Below are 10,475 nucleotides of genomic sequence, written 5' to 3' on the forward strand. Positions count from 1 at the left end.
TAATCATGTCATTTCTTGAAATTGCACCTTTTTTATATATATTTAAACAAGGTATTTCTTACCTTCCTTGTCCTCGAGCTGCTTCTTGGCCCGCCCGAGCTCTTGCTCGGACTGCTCGAGGTTCTGCTTTAGCGTGTCCACTTCCACAATCAGTGCAGTGGATGCCAGCAGAGAAGCCTGCATACGCATATTGACTCTTTTTTGTTAGACTCCTGCGAATTTTATTGATCCTCTATCTGGCTTTTCTTCTCGAACGCCAAACAGAGCATCAGGGGCTACTTTCTATGCGGTAATATTATTTACACATTCTTTACTTACCTCAAAGCCCGTTAAAAGGCTAGTACAAGTTTCAGTCAGTCCGCTCTTGGCGGACTGAACCTTCTGGACCACCGCACTCATAATGGTGCAGTGTTCCTCGTCGATGGAGGCGCCTTTGAGCACCTCCAACAGATTGTCCGGCGCCTCCGGTTGGACGGGGGTCACCGGCACGGCGGGCTTGCTCCTCTTGGAAGGAGGTCGCCCGCCGGACTCTGGAACCTTTGAAGGTTCCGGAGCGGTGTCTGGCCTAGAGTCGGACTTGGAGCCCTGGGGGGTTTTATCCCCTTTACTCCTGGAGTCCGGGAGGTCGCCTTGCGACGCCTCCAGGACCACCTCCTCCTGGCTTGGAACCTGTTGGGACAACACTTCGGCGTCGTCCGTAGGGCGGGGGAAGGTAGCCGTCGGAAGCGAATTCACATCCAACGAGTCCAGTGAACCGCTTGACGACACATCGAGCCGGTCTTTGGGTGGGCTGCATAATCATATTCGACATAAGGGAAAGCTGTGCAATAAAGGAATACTATGAATTACTCTGGTATCCGGATACTTACGATTTCGCCAGGGGCTTGGCCCTGAGCGGCCACTCCTCTCCGCCGTCGGCGTCGGTGGAGTAGTCCGGAGGAAGGGTTTTCCCCTTCTTGGACCCTTCGGCCTACCCAGTAAGGGCGGCCTTCCTTTTCTTCTCTCCCCCCGCTGGAGGGAGAGAGGTCTCTTCTTCCTCCTCCTTGTTTTCGCGGGAGGAATGCGTCTTGGAGCCGTCAGATGATGAACCCGACACCTCCTGGTGCCGGGCACTTTTTCGAGTCCCCGTGGCCTTCTTCGTGGCTTCTCCGGCACCATATGGGGTGCCGGAACCAGTAGCTTCGCCAAGCAGGCATCGGCTGGGTCTTCGGGTAAAGGAGCCGGACAGTTGATTTGTCCGGACTTCGCCTGCCAAGACTGTCAAAGGTAAGGGAGTTTAAATCCCGCATAGAGTCAAACTATGAAAAACTAATACCCTGTAAGAGGTACAAACAACTTACCGCGCTAGCATGACGCTGCGCGCTGAATCCGCGATCCTCGGTAGCGGATGCGGGAGCCTCGGCGCCCTTGAAGAGCACCTTCCAGGCATCTTAATTCGTCATGTCGAAGAGCCTGCTCAGAGTTCGGTGCTGCGCCAGGTTGAACTCCCACAGATTGAAGGCCCGTTCTTGACATGGGAGGATCCGACGGATGAGCATAACCTGGACTACGTTGACAAGCTTGAGCTACTTGTCCACCAGGGTTTGGAGGCATGTTTGCAGTCCAGTCACCTCTCCTTTGCTGCCCCACGACAGGCCCGTCTCTTTCCAGGACGTGAGCCGCATTGGGGGTCCGGACCAGAACTCGGGGGCTGCGACCCACTCAGGGTCGCGCGGCTCGGTGATGTAGAACCACCCTGATTGCCACCCCTTCAGGGTCTCCACAAAGGAGCCCTCGAGCCATAAGACGTTGGGCATCTTGCCCACCATGGCGCCTCCGCACTCCGCCTGGTTGCCGCGCACCACCTTCGGCTTGACATTGAAAGTCTTGAGCCATAGGCCGAAATGGGGGCGGATGCAGAGGAAAGCCTCGCACACGATGATAAACGCCGAGATGTTGAGGATGAAGTTTGGGGCTAGATCATGGAAATCCATGCCGTAGAAGAACATGAGTCCCCGGGCGAATGGGTGGATAGGAAAGCCCAGTCCGTGGAGGAAGTGGGGAAGGAACACTACCCTCTCATGGGGCCTTGGGGTGGGGAGGATCTGCCCCTCTTCGGGAAGCCGGTACGCGATGTCGTTAGACAAGTATCCGGCCTTCCTCAGTTTTTTGATGTGTCCCTCCGTGACGGAGGAGACCATCCACTTGCCTCCCGCTCCGGACATGGCTGGAGAAGGTTGAGGTGGGAAGTGCGGACTTGGGCGCTAGAGCTTGAGTGCGCGAAAATGGATAGGCAATGGAGGAAGAAGGCATAGGTGAAAAGGTGGATCCTTATCCCCTTATATGGGTGGACGCAACTACGTGTCCCCACCATCCTGGTAAAACTCGCTTATCTCCAAGCGCCGTAATCAATGGCGCGGTTGGGTTACCCACGCCCGTATTGATGAGAATCCCGGAATAAGGGGACACGATCTTTGCTTCGACGAGATGTGCCAAGAAAACCGCCTCGCATGACACGCTGAGGTGGAACAATAAAATAAAGGCTTGGCCGTGGTGCGATGTCACACTACGGAATACGTCAGCAGATTAGATTTGTGTAAATATTATTCTCTCTATGGAAATATGTGGAAACTTATTTTGCAGAGCCGGACACTATCTTTGTGTTCAAAATCTTCTATGAAGTACTTGGAGGAGGAACCCGCCTTGCAATGTCGAAGACAATCTGCGCGCTGGACTCGTCGTCATTGAAGCCTGGTTCAGGGGCTACTGAGGGAGTCCTGGATTAGGGGGTGTCCGGATGGCCGGACTATACCTTCAGCCGGACTCCTGGACTATGAAGATACAAGATTGAAGACTTCGTCCCGTGTCCGGGAGGGACTTTCCTTGGCGTGGAAGGCAAGCTTGGCGATACGGATATGTAGATCTCCTACCATTGTAACCGACTTTGTGTAACCCTAACCCTCTCCGGTGTCTATATAAACCGGAGGGTTTTAGTCGTAGGACAACATACAGAACAACAATCATACCATAGGCTAGCTTCTAGGGTTTAGCCTCTCCGATCTTGTGGTAGATCTACTCTTGTACTACCCATATCATCAATATTAATCAAGCAGGACGTAGGGTTTTACCTCCATCGAGAGGGCCCGAACCTGGGTAAAACTTCGTGTCCCTTGCCTCCTGTTACCATCCGGCCTAGACGAACAGTTCGGGACCCCCTACCCGAGATCCGCCGGTTTTGACACCGACACCGAGCATGACGGATGGCCTCGGATCACTGGCTGGGCACCTGCTCCGAGCGGGATGCGTCCTGCTCGTCCTGCTCCGCCTGCATCCGGGTTGCCTGCTCCAACTGCACAGTTCGCTTTAAATGAAATCTTTGAGTGTAATTGTTGGATTTTCAAGGCCACACAACATACTTTATATGAAAAAATTAGTGTAATACTTAAGATGAAATATTCGAGCATACATTCTTTGATCTTCATGGCGACACAACACACTTTAAATGAAATCTTTGAGCATAATTGATGGATCTTCAAGGCATCACATCACACTATACATGCAATCTTTGAGGTCATCTTCAAAACCTCGCGAACATGGAGAGCAGGATGCATTACGTCACTCTTGCTGCTATGCTCTGATACATGTGATGTATGTAGTTTAAGCGGTCCTCTCTTTGTTCGGGAGGATGTTGCCTACCTCTGTTAGGCTTGTTGCCAAGCCTAGATCGGCCGCCAGCCCTCATACAAACTAGCACGTGCAACATGTGAAGTTCAATTCATCCTTAGTAAATCCATTGCAAAAAAAAAATCATCCTTAGTAAATGGTAAAGAGCTATAAATTTTCAAATCAAAATTCAATTTTTTTAGTGACTATGTTTTTTATAAATAACGGTTTTGCTATTAGCCAGGCATTTGAAATTTTCTCAGTTTTAGCCAAATCGCCCATTGTCCCTTGTGGTGCTTTGTGATTCGTGCGCCATCCGTAGGAATAGTTGGTTGACTTATGCCTGTTGTTTTTTCAGTCAATTTCTCAGGCTTATTTTCTTCTGTAGTTGGGCTGGCCTACTACCCACGAACGCATGCATGTCCAGTCTTTTTTGATTTATTTTGGATTTGCTATTTCTCATGTGGCTGAAATTCCTTTTCGCGTCTAATGGATTTGCTATTTGCTATTTCAGTAGTACCAGCACACCGATGTATAATAAAACTCAAGTACATTTAAATAAAATATTTTCTTTTGCAGGCGTTCTGTGTTTTAGGACCTGTTTGGATTGTGACTATCTTTGTCATATATTGCCACATGATTTTTGCCACACCTGCCTTAGTTGAGTTGATCAAATTATTAGCCACACTTTGGCTTGTCTAAGGGAATCTTACCATACTTTTTATGTCTATAATATGTGGGGTTCACTGCTCATAAAAAAAATTCTTGCCTTAGGTGTGGCTAGAACCAAACATCTACCTAACTTGGTCAAACTTGTTTAAGGTTAGGTGTGGTAAAGTGTGGCAAGGTGTGGCTGGGAACCAAACAACCCCTTGGTTGCACTGCATAAAATTATTTGAAGAGAAGATGAAGCCTCATCATTACCCAACCCAACATAAAGGATCAAATTGTTGGGGATGTTGCTTATCGCAATACTCTTTTTTTTTCTTGAATCATTTTTAGGTTTTGTATATGTTCCATATGTTGTATATGAAGTGTATAAAATGTATGTTGGCTCTTAATTTTCTATTATATATGCATGTCTGCTATGAGATGCAAAGCTTTGTACAAATTAATGACGAATGCATATGTTTATTTCAATGATTACTTCCAATTTCCTTTGTGTGATTGGTTAAGAAATACGAAATTGAGAAGGGTTTCATCTGACTATCATTAGCAAGGGCAGGTAGCTAAATGGAAAAATTCACATCCCTGACCTACAAAATAAAGGCAGTTATTAGTATGCAACCACCTGCGGAAAATAGTATTATAAGTGATTCTAAATACGAAATCGCTCAAATTATCCATGATATTGGAGGTGTTTTTCACAATCGCCACCGCCGTGCGGAGTATTAGTGACACATGCTTTGAGGCGGAATTGAAAACCGCAACCAGCTCATGTACCAAAAAACGTCGCCACCGCCGCGATGAGGGCCGACGACAGCGGGGGCGAGGGGCCCCGATGTCATAGGGTGTTGCTGGCGGCGCGTGGTGTGACACTGGTGCGTCCTGGAGAGACGCTTTACCATGCCGGGAGATAAGCGGGCCATATATGAATATTGATGAGTATGGCATACTATATGTCAAAACCATGTATCGTTGCATTTTTTATCTTCAACCCAACACAAAAATGGAATAAACTCATTCCCCGTGAAATGAAACCATAACATTTCATGCCCCTGTTTCTCAAACCAAACACATTATTATTTCACGGAAGCTCAAACAAACTCATTTGATAACCTGAGCTATTTCAGCAACCAACAGTTAAAACATACCACTGCTCCTACTACAAGCCAGTGGCATACGGACACACCGTCATCGACGGCCTCGATGAATGCCCTTAGATTACGATCCAACGAGCCACCTTTCCCGAGAGCCTCAGCGACCACCCGCTTCCACTCCGACGCCGCGCGCCGCGCGGCCCCCGCTCCGTCCTCACCCTCCTGCATCACCTCCTCTACGCGCTGCCTCACCCCGGTCGCGCGCAACACGCCGTCGCTGCGCACCTCCGCGCGCGCTCCCACGCGCCACTCGCACTCGACGAGCCACGCGTTCATCCGCTGGTCCGACATATGGGGCACGCACACCATGGGCACGCCGCACGCCAGGCTCTCCATCACCGAGTTCCATCCACAATGCGTCACGAAGCAGCCCACCGCGGCGTGCGAGAGCACCCGCACCTGGTCGCACCACTCCACCACCGTGCCGTTCCCGAGCCGCGCGTTCGTCTCGGGCTCCGACGTCGCCTCGCCATCGGCGAACTCCGCCTTGACGTCCTTCCGGACGACGCAGAGGTACGGCCTCCCGCTCTCCTCGAGGCCGAGGAGCAGCTCGTCGAGCTGCTCCCTATCCATCCCCGCCCGGCTCCCGAACGCGACGTACACCACGGAATCGGCCGGCTTGGTGTCGAGCCACTCCATGTACTTGGCGCCGTCCTGCTTGAAGAGGCCGGTCTCGTCGCCGGACGGGGGCACTGGGCCGATGGCAGCGCGTTGTACGCTCCCACGGCGGCGAGCGCGCTCTCCTCGAGTTCCTGGCACGTGTTGACGAGCACGATTGCTCTGGGGGTTTCCCTGTCGAGCGTGTCGAACAGGTCGCGCACGGTAGTGTAGATGCTGTGGTAGAACTCGGCGGGGTCGGCGGACTCCGTGATGATGGACGGGAGGTCCCGCACGGCCAGCGGAGGGAGGCCCGGGAGCCGCACGACGAACGACGGGTCGTGGCGGTTGTCCGTCACGACGCCGGCGTGGCCGTGGAAGAAATGGTAGTAGACGGCCAACACGGCAGCCGGCTGGATCCAGTAGAGCGCGGACGGCACGCCTTTCTCGCGCGCGACGTCCGCGGCCCACGGGAGGAGCATCGTGTAGACGACGCGGGTCACGGGGCGGCCGCGCGCGGCGAGCGCGTCTTTTCATCCTCATATTTTAAATGATTGATATATTTTCAAACAAATGTTCACTTTTTAAACTTTTTATATATTAGAATTCGCGCCGACAAGACCTTCAAAACAAGATCAATCTAGGATATATTTCAACTACTTTTATTTTGTATATTTCAATTATCTTTGAAATCACTTTCAGAAAAATATAAGATTATTTCGGTATTTCACAAAAATGATTTCGACTGTTTCACTAATTTCCAAAAACTATGATTTCACTTGTTAAAAAAACTAATTTCAAACATTTTTAAACACTGGTTTCACTTATTTAAAAATGCATATTTCACTAGTATTCAAAATCAAGTTCACTAATTTCATAAAAATGATTTCACTCATTTAAAAGAACTAATTTCATTCATTCTTAAACACTACTGGAAGTGTTACACATTTCTCAAAACGATTGAATGATTTTCAGTGAGATATTAATTGAAATAGCTATGTGTAGTTGAGCTGTGTAAAATATGTGAAACTGACATTTCAATGTGTTGTTGCACGTTGTCAAACTAATTTCTGTGAAAAAATATGAAATCACTTCTCTGAAATATATGAAACTGATATTTCTCATATTTGTAACTTGTTATTTCAGTGAGATATGTATGAAAAATATGAAATTACTTCCCTGAAATATATTTCAATGTGGTGTTGCAAGTTGTGAAACTAATTTTTGTGAAAATATATGAAATTACTTCTCTGAAATATATGAAAATGCTATTTCATATATTTGTAACTTGTTATTTCAGTGAGATATGTATTGAAACATATGAAATTACTTCCTTGAAATATATTTCAATGGAGTTGCAAGTTGTGAAACTAAATTCTGTGAAAATATATGAAATTACTTCTCTAGAATATATGAAACTGCTATTTGTCATATCTGTTACTTGTTATTTCAGTGAGATATGTATTGAAATATATGAAATTACTTCCCTGAGAAATATGTAATTACTTCCCTAAAAAATATTTCACAAGTTTGAAAAAACACAATTATGTGATTTGGAAAACTGATTCACTCTTTACAAAAACAATCTCTTTACAAGTGCTTTCGCACATGAAACAATCCATTTCACATATCCAAAGTAACAAGTTTCACATATTAACAAAATGAACCTAAATTGTTGCATAAATCTCACTTCGCTCATTTAAGAAATATAATTTCACTCATTTTAAAAAACTTATTTAAATCCTTAAGAGACCGATTTCACACGTTATTCCAGATAAACTCGATTTCAGTCATTTTGATTTACTGATTTCAGTTATTCAAAAAACATCTTTCAATTATTACCAAAAACAAGTTCACTCGCTTCATAAAATATGTTTCGGTCATTTTTTTTAAAAAATAATCAGTTTCACATGTTTGAAATAACTAGTTTCACGTATTTCACACCCAAAAAATGTGGCATGTGTATTTCACGTATTTCACTCATCTTAAAAATTTGGTTCCATTTATTTCAGAAAACTAATTTCACTTACTTTAAAAAATCATTTCAACAAACAATTTCACTAGTTTCAAAACAAGATTTCACGCATTTAAAAAAATAAATTGAAATAATCAGCTCACATTGTTTAAATAACTAGTTTCGCATATTGCACACTGAAATATGATATTTCAGTTTTTCTAAACAGTAAAATAGTAAATTAGTTTAATATATTGAATGATTTCTCAAAATATGTAACATCTCCCATACATCTAACAGTAATTTGAAATACATATTTCACTCATTCACAAATTGATTTTATTATTTCAAAACAATATATCATTTATTTGAAACAACTGATTTCACTCAGTTGAAAAAACTTATTTCACTCATTTGAGAGAAAACATTAGATTCACTCATTTGAAGTACTATATTCCACTCGTTTAAAAAAACTGATTGCACACATCACAAAAAATTATATTTTCAAACCATATATAGAGTGAAATAAGTTTCGAACAGTGAAATAAGCAGTTTCACACATAATATATAGAGTGAAATAAGTTATTTGAAATGTTGAAAATAAAAAATCATTTCAACAAACAATTTCACTAGTTTCAAAACAAGATTTCACGCATTTAAAAAAATAAATTGAAATAATCAGCTCACATTGTTTAAATAACTAGTTTCGCATATTGCACACTGAAATATGATATTTCAGTTTTTCTAAACAGTAAAATAGTAAATTAGTTTAATATATTGAATGATTTCTCAAAATATGTAACATCTCCCATACATCTAACACTAATTTGAAATACATATTTCACTCATTCACAAATTGATTTTATTATTTCAAAACAATATATCATTTATTTGAAACAACTGATTTCACTCAGTTGAAAAAACTTATTTCACTCATTTGAGAGAAAACATTAGATTCACTCATTTGAAGTACTATATCCCACTCGTTTAAAAAAAACTGATTTCACACATCACAAAAATTATATTTTCAAACCATATATAGAGTGAAATAAGTTTCGAACAGTGAAATAAGCAGTTTCACACATAATATATAGAGTGAAATAAGTTAATTGAAATGTTGAAAATTAAATGTATTTGAAATGTATCCGAAATTGATCTTGTTCTAAAGGTCTTGCCACCCGGAGATCAAATATATAAAATATTTCACATATGTAATTTTGATTTAAAAGATATAAACGGTTGAAAATGTCAAATGAAATTTAAATGGTACCTTTGTTATGGGAGCTAGAGGAGGAGAGTATGTCTGAGACATGCATGCACGGTACTGGCAAAAAGTGCTGACAAGAGTTGACAAGACATTTCATACATAATGATGTTTAACAAAATACAAAGGAATACTAGTATGCATGTAGACAGTGTGCACCAATCTCCAAGAATTGAAGGGTGAATTTAGCACCGGTACATACCGGCTCCGGTAAAAAGAGGTTTGCGACTCGCGTAGCTCGAGAGAGCGTCACGCGATCTTGCAGCGACGGCTGGCAGGCTTTCCGATTTGAGTGGCATAGCGCGAGAGACCTTGGGTCCCAATGCAAAGGTGCTTAGATAAGGTGCTAAGTGCATTAAATACTTTAGCAACTCAACTCCTCAATGCATAGGTGCTTAACTTGTTGTTGCTAAGCACACTTTATTTAATGAGTTAGCACCTAAAGTCTTTCATGCATTGGCCAAATTGTTTCATTTAAGTGGTTTATCTAGGTTCTCGCGCTTGGCATTGGTTCTTCCTGGGATCACCAAAGTACTCTCTCCTTTTTAAATATTATGCCATCATTTTTTTACTTATGTGACATGTTTAGCACCCGTCCATGATGAAGCACTGGCAAGCACGCGACCCGCGATGCCCAGCTGCCCACGCGAGGAAGCTGGTTCATCCATGACTCTGTCGGAAACTAATTGCTCGCGGCCGGCGCACCCATGTGGTCTGGGAGAGGAGCGGCTGCATGTGTCAAGCGAACGGCATGCACATGCCAACCAGTACTGTAGATCTGTGATCTGTGGTATTGATCGCTCTGTGATCAACGCACGTGCTCCCTCTTCTGGTTCTTTGTTTTTGTTTTGAGAACTCCCTCTTCTTGTTACGAGGCCGATCAACTGGGACTCGGACGCTGTCGGCAGAGGGGAGGAGCACCTGGCGGTCGGCGCAGAGAAGGAGCACCAGGATCAGCTGGAACTGACCAAACTTGCGTGCTTCCTCCTCGTGTGCCCATTCGTACTTCCGCATATGTGGATTAATTTGATTGGTACAAAATAAGGCTCCGACCCCACCCCTTTAAATCAAGGGGGAGATGATTAGATTAGAAAGGAAAAAAGAGAAAAGACAATCATAAGATGAAGTGGGAGCACGGATGAGAGCATGGGGAGAGAGCAAGCAAGCCGGATCCCTCCCCCCTCTCCCCCCCTCCCCC

The 10,475-nt window shown here is 44.7% G+C and overlaps 1 pseudogene; it reads right to left on the reverse strand.

Annotated features, from left to right (window-relative positions):
- Positions 1 to 3,250: 3,250 nt before the first annotated feature.
- Positions 3,251 to 10,475, reverse strand: part of LOC119333617 — a 14,371-nt pseudogene continuing 7,146 nt past the window's right edge.

This window comes from Triticum dicoccoides, chromosome 7A (assembly GCF_002162155.2).
Source record: "Triticum dicoccoides isolate Atlit2015 ecotype Zavitan chromosome 7A, WEW_v2.0, whole genome shotgun sequence".
Lineage (NCBI taxonomy): Eukaryota > Viridiplantae > Streptophyta > Magnoliopsida > Poales > Poaceae > Triticum > Triticum dicoccoides.